The 17179-nt window shown below is 43.1% G+C and overlaps 1 protein-coding gene across 4 annotated transcripts in view; it reads right to left on the reverse strand.

Moving 5' to 3' along the window:
• Positions 1-15821, reverse strand: part of mgat4c (mgat4 family member C) — an 85383-nt gene extending 69562 nt beyond the window's left edge. For 3 of the 4 annotated variants that reach the window (XM_029434603.1, XM_029434600.1, XM_029434602.1), the window contains exons 1-2: positions 15471-15821; positions 2047-2134 (exon numbers count right to left, since the gene is read on the reverse strand). The gene's annotated coding sequence lies outside the window, so the exon portion shown is untranslated. Of the gene's footprint in view, positions 1-2046; positions 2135-6009; positions 6295-15470 lie in introns of those variants that run through there. The other variant, XM_029434601.1, reaches the window with a different exon arrangement.
• Between the last annotated feature and the right edge of the window lie 1358 nt (positions 15822-17179).

The following is a 17179-nucleotide window of genomic DNA, read 5'->3' on the forward strand; positions in this document are numbered from 1 at the left end:
TAAACACACTGAATATTGTGATTATTTACACTCTTGATTGACACTTCACTTGATACATTTGGGCAGAAAGAGACAACAGAAGCTTTTAAATGTATTTTTAAAATGTTTGAATATTTTCACATTATTTTAAAAAAAGGAAATGTGTATACCAAGTTGATAATAATATGATGAGGCATAATGAAAGCATAAATAGCACATACACGAGTGGCACTACAACAAGGTAACGCAGAGTGCTTTCCCCCCCCCCGAGCCGTTCACCAGGTTCAGCCACAGTGACATTCAACACTGTGGGACTCGAACACAAAGGATAAACTGCTAATCAATAGAGAAAGAAAAGCGTGTATTAATTTTAACAGTGTCAAAAAAAACGACATTACTCTTGAAAAGGGGAAGTATTTATTTCAGCAGAGACGAGAAGTTGGCAGGCAGTGAGGTGTAATTTTCCTTAAGTTCTGCAGTGAGCAAAATGCTAATTTAGGCTACATTAAGAAAGCCCGTGCTCGCTCCTCATTACCGTTGGATGCTGGCACGCCGCAAAGCCTCCTGGCTAATAACATTACAACATCACTTATTTCAAATAATTCTGCAGGAAACTAAATGAAGACCTTGACTTGCATTAGCCTCAGACTTCAGAGGACGACATTCAAACTTTACCGACGAGAAATGAAAAGCTGGAACATCTTTAGAGCTGCAGGTGGAGAACGAGTGGAGTTATTTATAGACTGGAACTTCTTCTTTTTGTTGCATGTCTAATGTTGTTTCCTGCTGTGTTCTGTCCCATCAGTCGCTGCTTTAGCTGGAGAAAGTATGCGTTACACTTTCGGGAACTTCCATATTTGAATATATTATTAAAACGGAGGATGGAATGTGTTGACACATTTCCACTGAAATAAGCTCCGGCTTTAAAGCCGCGTTTCTGACATTTCTTCTGAGAATATGCAGAATAGTAAAAAGCTAGATAATCATTTTGGGGGTTTGTTTGGTCTCTGTGGGTAAACTGAAGAATAACCATCATGCTTTAAGCCAGGGGTGTCAAACATGCGGTACCGGGGGCCAAAACCGGCCCGCCAGAGGGTCCAATCCGGCCCGCGGGATGACTTTGCAAAGTGTAAAAATGAGTTTTGATCATAAAGTAAAATACTGTTCCAGATACCTGCGACTAAATGTGTTGTGCCTTTGTAGATACAGTGTGATCTGTACGTTGTAACACATATGTGCATATAATAAACTAATACTATTGTTGAAATTGCTCCTTCTTTCAGAATGTATTTGTACTTTCTTGCACTAAAACGAAGGGAACATGTGGAGTTGTTGTTATTTACAGGTTATCATGCTGTGATGTTCCTGCTCCGGCCCACCTGAGATCACATTGTGCTGCATGTGGCCCATGAACTAAAGTGAGTTTAACACCCCTGCTTTAAGTGTAAAGAATAATCTATCCCCGGTATATGATGAGGCCAAAATATCATTACGGCAAACAACATATGTGTTGTGGAATCAGGAGTGTTTGGGGGATTCTGCAGGTGTGAAGCTGACGAATCACTGAACAAACAGTACCAACAGTTCAGCGTCTCGGGGAATACACTTATTCTCTTTCTTGTTGAGTTGGACGAGAAGATTGATGCCATACTTAGGTCTAATATATATGGAGCCACAGTTAGCTTAGCTCAGCAGAAAGCCCGGGACCGGGGGGGAAACATCTGGCCCGCCTCGGTCTGGTTGTAACAGTGAGGTTGCCAGGCAACTAGTGGAGTTGCAAATAACTGTGCAAAAAAACAATTGTGTTTAAAACATGTTAAATGGTGAGCTTACCTCCTGTGTGCAGACTTTACGCTAAGCTAAGCTAAGCTAAGCTAACAGATTTAGGGTACGGACATGAGAGGTATTAATCTTCATGTAACTCTAAAATGTCTTTAACATTAAGGTTTGTGTTGCCATTAAACAAAGCAGCTCCAGCTGCATTTGTGCTGGATCAGTGACAAGACAGTGCTGTGTGTGTGTGTGTGTGTGTGTGTGTGTGTGTGTGTTGCCTTCTTTCATTCTCACCTTGACATTAATAATGTATCCGGCTGCATTCCATTAAGATGTGTAGGAACGTGGGCTTCTTATGTCCAGGCTCGCTGCAGTGTGTCAGCTGCAGAAACACAAAGAGGACAACAACGTGACAAAAGGTACTGAGATCTGGACAAACTGTGAGGATGACTTCAGTCCATTAAAATATCTTCTTGTGCATTTCATTATTCGATCAGTCAGTGATATGGAAAACCTGTGTGCGGCTCCAGACTCCACAGTAACCCGACTTTACTGACAGTACAAGCACATTGTAGTTAAAAATGAACAAAATGAGCCATCATGACATCATGTCCTGTTACAATACTCGAAAAATAATCTAGTTAATGTCATTATAGTGTCGGAAGGTTTGACTGCTGCTTTCCATTTAAATGAAATGCATTAATCACCCAGCAGGCTAACGTCTGCAGCATCTTAAAGGTTAAGTAGTGTGAAATAAATGTATATTCCTCTCTGTTCTCTGAATTATTCCTTCCCGCCGTATGTTTGAATGTCAGAGGTCACGCTTTACAATACAACCCTGCACCAAGTCTGAGCTTGATTGTTGAACGTTGCACTGGAATGAGACTTGAGATGATGGTTTCTCTTATCTCTCTATTCCTATATGGGTTATTAAAGCTCTAGTGTGCATAATATCTGACCTGCCAATCTGACTCATTCAACGTGAGGACAAATTGTGATTAAAGTAACTTCAATTCATACAGTGCAAAACGCTCCTTTAGAAGAGCACGGCTGTAACGTGCCTGAAACCCTTTAAGAGAAGTGAATTTGCGCAGATGTGTTTTACGCCATCATTTTAAAATCTTACTCTGCATGGCACATTGATTTATTTTCCACGAAGCATAAGGCCATCAATTCGCTACATATGACATTACAGCTCGTTCAAGGCTGTCTGGGGAGAAATTATCACGCTCGATGATGTCGATGAGTTAAGCCCGTAGAACAGATGCACGCCTGATGTTGGATTCAAAGCACAATGAAATATTTCACTTCAAAGCGCAGCGTGCTCTCTGGAGACACACTGCTGAAGGTACAGAGCAGCGTTCCACACACTCTGGAAATCTTCTATAATTCAGAGGAATCAATTAAACGTGGGTTTTTAATTGCATAATGTCCAAGCGGTGCTAATAATCATTGTGTGTGCCACATTTTAAAAAAGGAGAAAATGATGATGTGTCAGTTGTCATGTGGAAAACAAAACTCTTTTACTATTTTATGACATGTTCTCATTTCAAGGATATAAACTGATAATAAACCTGCTTTAAATGGCTCCAGGGAAGTTTATTTCTTTTTTGAATGCAAATTATCACACAACAATAATATGTAAAACATGGTTCTGCCTTCCAAAACTAAAATTAAAGCCTAAAAGTGCCGGCCTCGGACATAATGTGCTCACGAGTGCATATTAAAAATGATACATTTCCAATTGCATATGCTATACGGTTACATTCTTCCTCATTTACTGTTGAGATTGAGACACTGCAGCGTCGTGCCGTACATTATCATATAATAATGCCACTAAACTGCTGTGGGGATAATTTTAATGGGTAAAACCAGCTTTCACAGGAAAGTCCTGAAGCCTTGTCCAAAAGCAACGTAACAATAGGCCTGCAGTAATAAACAGGCCGAACAGCTGACCCTGGAGACTTGATTATGCCCTTTGTGTAACCCATTATAGCAACGCTGACACTAAAAGCCATCATAGCGACAAAACCTCAGCATAATGACTCACCGTGAACAGCAGGTAAACTAAATGTGTGACCCGACATTTTCACACAGCGTATAAATGAACATTTAGCTCAGAAACATAAGGTGACTTTTACCTTTTGAAGCCGAGGCGTTTTAATACCTGTGAAGGTGTCGAGGAAACATTTCATTAAAACGTCTTGGAGAGAACTTGCCATGTGTATCTTGTGCATGTTTATCTTCTAACGCCTGTGCATGCATACGACAATCCCGTACATAGCTAACGCACTGTAAACCTGCCAGCTATTAGCATAATAAAGAGAGAAACATCAACGCTTTAAACTCACGCTTAATTCCTGTTCACTGTAAAATGGAAGGAAATATGATCAGTGTTGTCGTAAACACAAGTACAAATCCCAGCTGTTCTGGCAGCCACACTGAGACACTTTGGATGTTCAGTCGTTTCCATTCCACAGCAGGAATTTGCATTTGTTTGATTTCCAGCAGCAGTATGCAATGCCTCTTTATGCAACAATACAGACACAAATAAATTAAGATCCATCCTTCCTGGCTCAGATTATTTATCTCCCTACTCAAGCTGTCGGAAGTTGGAAAACACAGCTTCAAGTTATTCATTGCTATTCCCACACCAGTCGCCCTCTACCTTGACAGTGCAGACAACACAATGCTGTATGCATGTGCATGTTTTAGTAAAATACCATTCTTATACAACAGCTAATAAATAATGTGTTTAGCCTACTTTGGCGCGCGGATGCCGAATGAATCACTGTAATGTAATGCATGCCTATAGCTGTAACCCCACTGCTAATCCTTCTGCAGAAAATCAATTCTTCACATTGGCTTCAGCCGCCCTTAGGAAGACAAATCACAAAACTAGTCAAACCAGCGATCAGAATCAAACAGACTGGAATCAAACGGAGCCGAGTGTAATGCCTCGTGTACACAATCAGTAACAAGTCTGAGAACATGCCATGTCATCCTCATCAGCCTTTTTAAAAAAAGCAAACATTGTATAATTAGGGTGATTAAGATGAGCGGAGACTAAAGGCCAACGTAGCTCCAGATAATAAAAGGATTAGTAATGAAGGTAATGGCATTTTAAAAACACAACACGGGAATTCATTAGCGAATATGATTGACAGCTGAATATCGCTGACTTTAAATAAAACAAAATAAACTGTGTATGATGGATAAATTAAACAGGTCCGATCAGGTCAGGTGCGAAGAGAAACATTTAGGAAAAGAGAGAGCAGATCTGCAGTGAGCAGATGAGCACTGACCCAATCTGACCCACTTCTGCCTGATTTATGGTTTATGGTCCCTCAGCAGACACAGCTTTGTTCTGGGGGGTCATAAATCTCGCGCACCTCAGAGCCGATCAGCTGACCCTCCAATCCTGGCAGCCGCCCCTTCGCACAGTCCTGTCGGCCGGCTGCAGCGAGCTCTCAACACAAAGCAGAAACCAGCCGAGGCACAAGCGCAGGCAGTTAATCACAGCGAGCAGACAATAGTATGAAATACAGCCAGGCGATTCATGCAATCACTAAAGCACTCAAACGGGACAGCCGAGGTTTACCTGTGTGGTAACCTCTGCTCTGAGCGCGATGACTGTTTTCCTGAAAAGTGAAAATGAAGTTCTCACGGCTTGAAATAAGCCAGTGGGAGTAAGGAAGAGTGATGTGTGAGGATGTGAGGACTCCTCGCTGAAACGTAGTGTGCATGGCCTCCGGACATGTTGAAAGGGCTAAATGTCAGAGTCATTATGAGACTCATCAGCTGGAGTGATGAGCAGAAAGCACGACTGCTGAGGGAAGTTGGATCATCAGACAGGCAAACACGCTGCAGCCCAGATCAGCAGGGGAACTGCTGCAGGGTGGGAAGTACTGGAAGTCTGAAATTAGTTATTTTGTGTGGATCAGTCATGGTGACATGTCTCGCTGTCAGTGGCAATAGAACACAATTTAAAAAAAAGGAAAGAAATATGGAAGAGCAGAAGAAGAAGAAGAAGAAGAAGAAGAAGAAGAAGAAGAAGAAGAAGCCACGCAAAGCAGACAACGGGTGATTTTAATTTAAAAGGGATAAGAGAAACAGCGTGAGAGATAGAAGCAGCCAGAGAGGAGTCACATATTCCTCCACTAAGACATCAGCCTGGATATAAGCGCGCATAGGGCGGCATGTGGAGAGGAAAGCCTCTCGCAGGAGCACCGTCATGAAAGAAACCAGCACACTCACCTGTGTAAAGCATGAACACGCATCTCTGCGCTCAGTCCTTTTACGGTGTGAGTATCGTGAGGGAGCTCTGCTCATGCTCTGCGCACGCCACCAGTCTAAATGATCTCCATGACTCATGCGCAAGCAGATAACTGGCTCTCAGAAAAGTGGGATAAACACTCATTGTAAAGGCAGCGAGGACCCTGGCGAGGAGGAGGGGTTTTGTCTTCCCAGTACCGCGCATGGATTCTCTCTCTCTCTCTCTCTCTCTCTCTCTTCCTCCCTCCTCTTCACTCTCTTTCGTTCGCCGACTCTCTCAAAACACCCCCACTCCTCCCCCTTTTCTCCCAAACTCTCCTCGCCAAGGTGCCACGAACAGTTTCTGCAAACCCGCTCTCTCATTGGTTCTTTCCACCCTGCTCTCCTGCACTTTCCAGTTTTTCTTTTCTTAAAGAAACAATGTATTCACACTCCCCAGCCCACCACCCCAGCCCTTCCTCCCCAGCCCACCTCCTGCAGCTCATGATGAGAAGTCTTGGGCAAAACTAATTACAGTTTAGGGTCGGAGCAGCGGGACAGACTTCAATAATTCATGAGCTCAATTTAAGGGGTGATGGCAGATGTGTATCTGCAGAAATCGGAGCTCGCAGAAGCAGCAGAATGTGATTTTCTTGGGGACACCCTGCTGACATTGTGCATGCGTGTGTATCAGGAGATAGAGGTGGCCGAAACAACAGGATATTAAGTCATCCCTGACAATCATCGATCTCTCTCAGCGAGCGAGGGAATGTGACAACATCAACAGGTCTCTGGTGCAGCTCGAGGTGCGTGGCCGGTGACTGGCACAGACAGCAAAGTCATATTTTTACAAAAGAGACGAGTAAGCCGGTTAAATAGAGAAGAAATGCTCGTGTCTCGGTAATGTATCCCCATGAAATACTTTAATAATGATAATGCTTGTGTTTTGGCTTGAGAATGAGCTCAATGAGTCATTGGATCTTTGAAACAACCTTTTAGATACAGTATGTACCGTACAGTACTGTACTGTTGTGCAAAGCTTTTACAATCCGTATCATTATTTCCACTTGTAATCCTCAATCTGGGACAATTTAGAGCCAACTCCGAAATGTAAAAAAAGAGTAATCTTTGATGTTGTAAGGCTTTATACCCAGAGGCAGCTGAGCACATCTGAATCAGCTGGACACTGACGTTGTGAAGTCACTTCATAGTGATGCAGAGTCCAGTTCGTGGTCGGCAGACAGCAGTGAGCGGATTCTGCAGGAGGCTCGTCACAGTGCGTTGCATAACTCCTGGCATATTGTGCAAGAGACAATCCAAGTGTCATCTTTTACACATCAAATCCGCTGTCAAAGACGCGGAGCATTGAGTGAGCCTCACCGCAGGCACGCAGCACTATTTATAATAAATGAGACAAAACAAAAAGGTGATATAACTCATTCAAATGGCTGCAAGTGTGAAGGGTTCAAATGTCTTGTGTTCAACGTGCACGGAGCATTTACAATATGCATATTGCATAATGTTTCTATTCTTAAGTGTATGACACTAAATGCATGTGGCTGTGATTCATAATCTCTTCCTGATGTGTAACACTGATGAGCAGGTGAAACAGAAACATTTTCGGTGAGTCGAAGCTGCTTTTGAAAGAAGAAATGGAACATGATTCTTCTTCCTCATCAAACTGCTCTCTATTCAACTATATTATTTTAACCAATATTAAAATGAAAGTGTCAGTTGTTTCATCTTTTCTATGTTCAGTTTGACATTTAAAAGCAATAGTTGCTATTTAAACGTTGTATTCTAACTTTTCAAATTGCCGTAGAGTCTGACAAACTTCTGAAAGTCGTTCCTTTTCTCAGATGTTTCCCGCGAGCTGTGATCCAGTGAACGGGCTCCTCCTGCAGTAATCCTGTGTGAGCACCTGTGTTGCCTGAAGTTCCACTGATAAATTAGTGATGACAATGAACATCTTCAGTCGCAGGTGCATCAACTGTGCTATTTGAATTTCCTTCCCGAGGCGCTTTGTGCAAATGCTGACTTTTGGAGTTTGCACTTTGTGTCAATCGGAGTTTCCAGTGAGCAGAATTTACCGGTTCACTGGGAGCTGTTAAGTGTGGGACTGCGGAGGAGTAAATATCGGCGCAGACAACCTCATATTCACACGTTTATTGGTAAATCTGGGGCCTCCATCAGGGGGAACAATTGGAAGCAATTATTCATGAAGCTTTCATTGTTTACTGGAGTCTGTAAGAGTTTGATGTACTCCTTTGCACGGCGCTCTGTCGCTCTACATTTACCAGCTGCTCATGCTGCTGGGATTTCAACACTGCTGTCATAATTTGACCATATTATTGAAAGAAGGAGCCGGCACACTTTACTGGACAATCGCAAACTATTGAAGACTCTGATCTGAAAATCAAACTCCTTAAAGAAAAGTAAATAAATAAATAAATCAGGCAGGCAGGCAGGCAGCCGTCGCCTTCAGGTCCACATCTGTAACGTCAACCTGAGCACACCTCCTCTCGCTGATCAAAGCTGCTGCGTGCTTCCATCAACAGCTGGTGTGCATGTTAAAAACAAAGAAAAAGAAATGGCAATGTGGCGTGGTTATGCAACTTATCTCAACCCTCCCCTGCACCCTATTCTCCAAACAAACACAGCTTGCCTTTGGTCTTCGTTTCACTGTCATTGATGCATATCATAAGGGAATTCACTGTCTTCCTTTGATTCTTTGGCACTTTGGTGCTACTGTCGAGCAATCTATTAGCTCCCATTATCATCTGCACGGTCCTGATTAAAGACAACAAGAAGACGCTCACAACGCTGAGCACTCCTCCTATATTGAAAGTTAACAGGTACGATTAAAAAAAAGTACGATTAAGACAAATGATTCGTCGTTTAGTGTAGAAAACGTCAGAAAAAAGTAATGCTTGATAAACGATGAATTGCTTATCAAACAGCTGATCATGTGACCACATGTGGGTTCATGTGCAAGTCATCATTCAAACTGACTTAAACTATGTGCTTTTTGGCTTTTGGTGGAATAAAAAAAGAAATATATATATATATATATATATATATATAAATATAAAAAGAACTGAATCATCACTTTATTAAGCAGATTGGGAATCAGCCAGACGTAAACAACCCACATTAAACACAGCTTCTTCATCGATGTCATTATACAACTCTGTCAACACGAGTCAGTCGCACCACAAACAGCCCCCACATTATGCTTTATTATTCATAAAAGATCCAACAGGTTCCACATAGTTTGGTATACAGACTTCAAGATACGCCGAGTTTAGATATCATAATCGATAGCAGTCTAATGTACATATCATGCCATGCACACTCATTTAGTTTTATGTGGCCACATCTTTGTGGTACTCCCCCCTGAGACGTTCATCCCCACATCAATACAATGGAGATGAAAGGAACTTTGAACGTGCTCTTCAAAGCTCTGAAAAAAAGCGTTTTTATAAAAAGTCAATTTCAACCTCGTTCACAGGGACTATTTCTGTACAAGAGAGTATTTTAAATGAAAGCTGTCACTGTCGTGTCCATTGTATTGGCTGGTAGCAGATATCTCAAAACCTCAGCACTTCAAGGTTCAAGTCAAAGTGTCTCTCACTCTGACTTGCAGAGAAATATGTTTTTTCTTTATTGTACTTCTCAGCAAACTCACCCTTTTAACTCCTGATTCCTGAATGTATTCCACACAACTCTGGATCTGAACTAAATACACTGAGTACAGCCTTTCTTGGCTACTAATGGGCTGAAAGTCACATTATGCTAAATGAGCAGCAGAGGGAGAGACGCTGAGGGAAGATGAAGCAGAGCAAAGCGCACTTGAGTGAGTGTAAGATCATTCCACTTCAAAACACAAGCAGACTTAATGTGGCCATACAGGGAACTTCCTCCCTGTTATGGTCAGCAGTTTGCTGAGCTCAGAGTTCTTATTTGAACCCTTTCATCGCTCAGCGCTAACAGCTGACTCTCTCGCTGTCTGAGAAGATGGTGGTTGAGTTTTAGCAGTACATGTTGTTGATCAGGCTGTACTGTACCGACCTCACTTGTTACATATTGCAGTGGTTCCCAAACCTTCTGTGGCCCAGGCACACCAAAGACCAAGTCAAAATCTCAAGGCACACCTGATGTTCATATCCAGGCACAATCCCCTCTGTAACACATCGTATCACTGTCATCACTCTGAATATTTATTTAGTCCCTGTAAGAAGCTGTTCTCCTTCGCACTAGCAGAGAGCCTTTGATGTGTCACACTCTAATATTTCCCACCATGCACAAAAGGCTAAAACGGGTTCACTTTGACAGATTTCCGACCTATTGTTTCTATATTGTGGACAAAGTACCGATAAAGTGCAGTGTTTCCCTGCGCTGCGCCCCCCCCCCCCCCGAAATTCAAGTTGTTTTTGTTATTCACAACTCACTTTTCACATTGAACAGGTGCTCTTTTATTAAATAAACTAAACGCTTAAGTTATTTATCTAATTTATGTGTACGTTGCTTTGCGTATTTATATTCTCTCCTCTGCTCTGCTTTGCGAAGGGCGGAGCTCCGCTTCTGAACCCACACACACACGTGCGCACACACCTACAGTCAGAGACAGAGCAGAGCAAAGGTAAGGAGAGAACTCAAAACATCTGCGCCACGCACGGACCTCATACCAGCCCAGCACAGCACCCCCCCCTAACCTGTTAAAATGGTTAAAGTCGTGCAAAATGCTGCTAAACTTTGGAGATTTCCTGCTTTTCTCTGTTTGATATCATATTAAACTGAATATATTTGGGTTCTGGACTGACCAAGACTTCACCTTGGACTATGAGAAACTTTTAGAGCAAACAATAATCTAGAAAACAATCTGCAGATTAACCCGTAATGAAAATAGTCGTTAGTTGGAGCCATAATTGCCGGCAACCTTAATTAACATACATGCATAACACAAATCTGTATGCACTAACACATGCAGTGTGTACGGCTGTAAGCATGAAACAAAAACTACTTTATTTTCTTCCTTTTTCATTTAAAAGGTTCTCAAATGTTAAATGTCTTCACACAATGCCTAATTATAATACATAATCAAAGACAATGCAGCTTCCTTGAAAGTTATTTCAAGTCCGTGCTCAACCTAATTACAGAATGATATAAAACAATACACAAACATCAAATGTAAATCATGTCCTTTGTGATTATAAATGTGTGTTCAGCGCTGGCGAGCGTGACAGTCTGTCAGTAGTGTGTGTAATGTGACAGATCTGGACGTGCAGAGTGTTTCTTTTATGCATCGAGGCTGTTCGGCTGCTTTTACACTTGGTTTTGTTCGCCTGAGCGTAATTGCCATGTCGGCACATTTCATTGAGCAGCCTCTCTCATCATTTCTGCCACGCATTAAAGCTGAGCATCCCCTCTGTCCATCAACATGCATGGATAGACTTTACAGTACTTCCCGATCTCACACACACACACACACACACACACACACACACACACACACACACACACACACACCTTTGTGACTCGTGAGGCAGGTCTCTTCCACGTAATGACAAATTACGTAGAAACAAGAAACACGGTTCTTCTTTTTGCAATGTTGGGTCAGAGGAGCCGGTTCTTTCCCATGACAGATGTATTACCTCCAATATATATATAGTTATCTTATAGTTACAGATATCACTAGTTCAGCCACTATTAGTCATTTACTATAAGATGCATTCAAAGCAACACTTTATTAAACTCTCAGGTATCTGATGATGAAAAGAGCATTAAAATTAATAACTTTGTAGACTCTCTCACCTCAGCATTACTAACCAATCAGATGTAGCTTAACAGTTTAATACGTAACGAACTATCCAGAGCAGGGGTGTCAAACTCATTTTAGTTCAGGGGCCACATAAAGGCCAATCTGATCTCAAGTGGGCCGGACCAGTAACATCATAATAACCTGTAAATAACCACAACTCCACATGTTTCCAAAAAAGTACATTCCTAAAATGTTCAAATTTAATCTTTTTACAAAACATTATGAAGAAGTTTCTTAAGAAGAAAAGGTGCTATATTATCAGTTTATCATTTACACATGTGTGTTACAACTTACAGATCACAGTGTGTCTACAAAGGCTTTTACTTTATGATCAAAACAACTCATTTTTACACTTTGCAAAGTCATCCCGCCGGCCGGATTGGACCCTCTGGCGGGCTGTTTTTCGCCCGCGGGCCGCATGTTTACCACCCCTGATCTAGAGTCTGTGAATAAGATTCTTACAGTTATGGTACTAATATTAACGCACCTTCAATTGTAGTGAAAATGGAGGTAAAATTGTGAGAAAATGGACCCCTAGCAGAATCCGCCGGACATCATTTCCTACATACTGACGACATTAAGAAGTTCCTTTGGATTCTCCAAATAAACTTAATTAAAAAAAAAGTTCAGCCTTTAAAAGTAACTTCACCAACAGATGCATTCAAGGTGAACCCGCTGGGTGCCTGACGGCAACTTCTCCCGCCGTCCTGAAGTAGAAGCAAACATTATGTTGAGCATATGGGAGTGAATATCACACCCCGAGCCGGAGACCCCTCCTCGCCCCGCGCTTAATAAACATGATATTCCATCTTTGCCCGATGCTCGCTGAACCAGTTAAGCACTTGACGGCGACATCAATGCATCTCCAAGTGTATGAATATACAGTCTGGATTCATGCCTGGAGTGTTTCAACTCCTTCCTCTCGTAAACTTGGGGTCGGTGCTGAGCACGCTGTGAGTACGCTCCATTCTTCCCCCTCGTTCAGCCGGGCAGGAAGTCAGTCACACGCTCATTCAGCCGGCGCTGGCGTTAAGACTTCTCCCCACAGCAGGCGCACAGATCCACTCAGATCCACCATCACTGAAGCAACCTTCATTCTGCCACGCTTACGCCTCGCTTCCTCCGTGTCACAGCGAGGCTCGGTGGCTGCCCGATAGATTCCATCTGCCCGGACCAGCACCACGTCAGATAATCAACGCGGGGAGACACCGGGGGCAAGAGCACGGTCAAGAGGCAGACCCACAATTATTTGTGGCATTTGTCTAACCTTTCACGGAGAGAAATCAAGAGTGGCTGCCCGGACTGCCTGAGTGGATGCTGTAGCAATAGTCAGTGTCTCTAAGCAGCTCAAAGTTTCTTCCTCTCCTGCAGCACACGGGCCTTTCAGCAGCCGCAGAACACGTTCAGAGCGGGTCCAGTACGGCCGCAGAGACACAGCACGAGCCCTTGTGTGCAGAGAGTGGACATACGGAGCTGGTGATTGTGCTCCATGTGTCAACGTCAACGCCGAGTCTCAGCTGCGACGCTTTTACACGCTCCACTGTCTTTACACACCTGCGGCGCTTCTTCTGATGGCTTCGCCGCTCTGAAGCGTGGAGGTCACATGTCAATGTATGCCCATCATATTTACCATGTGTTGGAAAATAAGTTATTTGTGGTTTTTAATGTACAAACTATTTGTGTCTTTTTTGAATACAGAACAAGGCAGTAACGTATGTGATGTGTGTGAGGGATCATGTGTTTATCAAAGCTCGTAGAGACATCCGCATACGAGGGGAAATGTTCCTGTTATTAAATTGAAAAGCTTTCTGATTTGCAACCCCAGCAATCTAGAACGTTAATAACCACATATCTCACCACTGTGGTCTATTTTGATATATATCTATGTTTTTCTTATGGAATGCAATCAAGCGGCAAACTGAGAAATCCCCCGCAGCCCACGCATGAGTGCAGCAAACTCCCCATAGACCCCCACGCCCAACATCACAGCAGAAATAAACATGTTGGTACAAACAACGCTTTTGGTCTCTATAGCTGATTTTAGTTCATGACAACTGTACGGGGTTGACTTTGTATAAAACCCACATGTTTAGATCATGTTAAAGCTTAAAGTTATGCATAATTAAGGGCGTGGCCGCTTCGAGTGACATGTGGGTGCCTAGCTTTCTGTTCCGCAGCGTCACATCAGCTCCACCTCTTTGCTCAGTTTTGGATTAGCAGAGAATTTTATACTCCACAAATCTCCCTAAGACAAACAGTGAACATCAGGGGCAGCCTGCAGACAGGAAGCATGACTGTGTTTCTTAATGACACAGTGAAATATATTCTGTTTTAAGGATCAAACGTGCTGCTTGTGCAGTCTGCAAGGCCTCGCTGCTATTATACAAAAATACTTTTGCACAACAGCGAGTGTTACTGACTGGTGTACCTCTCCAATCTGTCAGTGTAAATGAATTCATTCCAATTAAGAGTAGTTTCACAGAGCGCTGGTAACAAGCGGAGGCTCATAGAGGGAGACTCGCCCCTCGGTGACCCCTAACGAGCCAGCAGCCTCCTGCCGGAGGAAGCCCGAGCCGCTGTACTTGTAATGAGCTGCTGCTTTGCTGCAGGCCTTTCAGATGATCCATGCAGCCGTCATTCGCACTCACGATACAAGCAGCTCGGCACATGATGCAAGTCTTTGGCCACTTTAAGGACAATGCGTGCCTTTGGTGGTGTTACATTTTCACAGCAGCCATTATTTTTTTCACATTGTGGATATCAGTTTGTTAAGCTGTTTACACTTTAACCACTGAGTGGAAGAAGATCTAAAAGCGTGCAACGTGCTTCTGTTTCCATGCAGATGTGTTGCTTCTCTAACAGCTGCACTTACATAAAGAGAATGACTGAGACCCTACAGGCAAGTTATTCTAAGTGTGTGGGATACACGCTGTGTTTGCTTACAGTGGAGTTGCAACTAATGAAAATTGTGTGTCTTGCTCAATTGAATGTTTCTTTAATTAAACATTTACTTTTTTAGTCTGGAAGGTCCAACCAACAGTCGAAAACCAAAAAGTACAAAATGTATAATGACACAAAACAGAGAAAAGCAGCAAATACTCACATTTGTTCTGCATAATTCACCAAATACAAACATGTCATGTTGCCTATGACATACTACGGTAATAGTGCATAAAATACTATGACTTAATTGGACAATGTGACCTGATGTCGCATGTATTTATTTGGCTGTGATTCATTAGGCAAACATTTCATTTAGATAAACAACGTCTCCTGCTGTTTGTGTGTCTTCAGCTGCCCTTTAATCTTCTTAAAGATCTGGACTCTTCCCTCTGATATTGCCAACACTTGCTGGGTTGAATAGAAATTCGATGCATGCTCTCCGAGAGTGACTTATTGCATGTTTGATGTTATCAGACACACAGCCCCACACGCTGTGTGTCTGTGATCTGACGGAGGCTGTAAAGTTGGGACTTGGGCTCCATCTCGGTGACACGCTGCAGATCTCGAGAAGAACCCAAAACACGCGCGCTGCTGGTCCAGTTATCAGCCTAACCACGTGGCCTTACCTGTGAGTCCTTCAGCCACCATCTCCCCAAGTCACTGTCAAACCAGACAACATCACAGAACCATATGCACTCACCTGCACACCAGAGGACACTCCGGGGGTCCAAACGCAGGTGACAGCGGGGGTATCTGAAGAAGTGGACTCCTCTCTCTCTCTTGTCTCCTAAAGGTTAGTTTGGCTCGCTCACCGGCTCCGACGCGCTTCGCAGTCTCGAACGACAGAGCCGAGGCAGGCGGGCGCGAGCAGGCACCGTTGGAAATGTCTGCAGCGGCTGATGCACATCCGCGCGATTTGTTCTCCCCCCTCTCGCGTTTAGATTTCTTCTTTGTCTTCTCACAGAAGACACACTTTGAGAATTTCACGGCGCATTTTTAGCTGTCGAGATTGCTGCCACATCCCTAAGGTACCGTGACTGTTGATGCTGCGCTCCGGTCTGCTCTCTGCTCCTCCCGGTAGCAGCCGGACAGGAGGGCGGTGCGACTGGATTCGTGCGCTTCAGCGGTGCATGCGTGGCACGGACGGTCAGATCCCTGGATTCCGCTGTCATCACAAGACAAAGTGCATCCTATTTAAAAAACACAACCGAAGATAAGACTGTAACCCAGGGGCGCGGGTAAGACTTTAGGGGAACCCATTTCTGGTGCACATTTGTCCAAGGCCCCCCTCTGGGAGGAGATTAAAAGAAAAGGGAAAAAAGGCAATTATTTTAGAAACCCTGCAGATGTTTTAGGATGCTCTGGGTTTGGAGGAAGTAACTGACACATTCTATCAAGTGAGAAGATAACTGCCCAAACTTTATGTCAAAAATCAATCCAGACCTAATAGAGTTCTGGAGGACTTAATAGAGGTTTAATCCCACGGAGCCTTTCACAGGCTTGTGTTGCCTTTCTGTACCGTCGGAGCGCAGATAACAGGGAGAGGGAAATTGAATCAACCTTCATTTTGCCAGGGACTTCTTAGAAACCTCTCCAAGACCCTGGACCCTCAAATTAGGAAGCCCATGCTCAGACACTTTTCTTTTGGTTCTTATGTATGTTCTGTGAAAGAGAGTCGACTTGTTTCTGGTTGAATAAAACACAAAATGAATTGAAATGGAATAAAAGGTGATATAAAACCAGCGGTGGAAGGTGTGTTCTGTTAGATGCTACTTCCACTAAAGGCCAATATTGTACATTTACCTTCATTCATTTTGCTTCCAGCCTACTTTAGGGTTAATAATTATATATACATATTATAAAACACTTAAGCCTTCATGTATTTTCATATTGTGAGCATGGAAATCATTTCATTAATCAGTGAAGAAATATGCAGTGTGAAAAACGTCAGCGTATGTTTATAATCACAAGTATGGTGGGCCTATTAAGTCAAGCTTATTAGAAAATATCTGTGAAAATGACATTGCACCAATGAGCGCAGTCACACAGAGGATACTGTGGATAGCAGCTCCGGCTCCAGTTGAGGTCATATTTGGGCTAAGCTGTTTATATGCATATTCATATCCTAATCACAAATACCCCAGCATACATAATTAAGCCGAATACTTTGGATATTATTATGAAAAGAGAACTCAGTGTGACCACAAAGAAAATTATATTACATAGGATACCCTGGGTAATATGAGCCTATCCCAGCGCGCGTGGTGCCCCAAATGGAAATGTTAAGACTCCTGAATAATATTGGGATGTTGATGTGCATGAAAAATGCTTTCATTAGAACATGTAGCAGTCATTGTTGAGGTGACCATTGTTGCTCACACATTTAGTTCCATAAAGCACATCAGGGCC

This window comes from Cottoperca gobio, chromosome 6, assembly GCF_900634415.1.
Source record: "Cottoperca gobio chromosome 6, fCotGob3.1, whole genome shotgun sequence".
Lineage (NCBI taxonomy): Eukaryota > Metazoa > Chordata > Actinopteri > Perciformes > Bovichtidae > Cottoperca > Cottoperca gobio.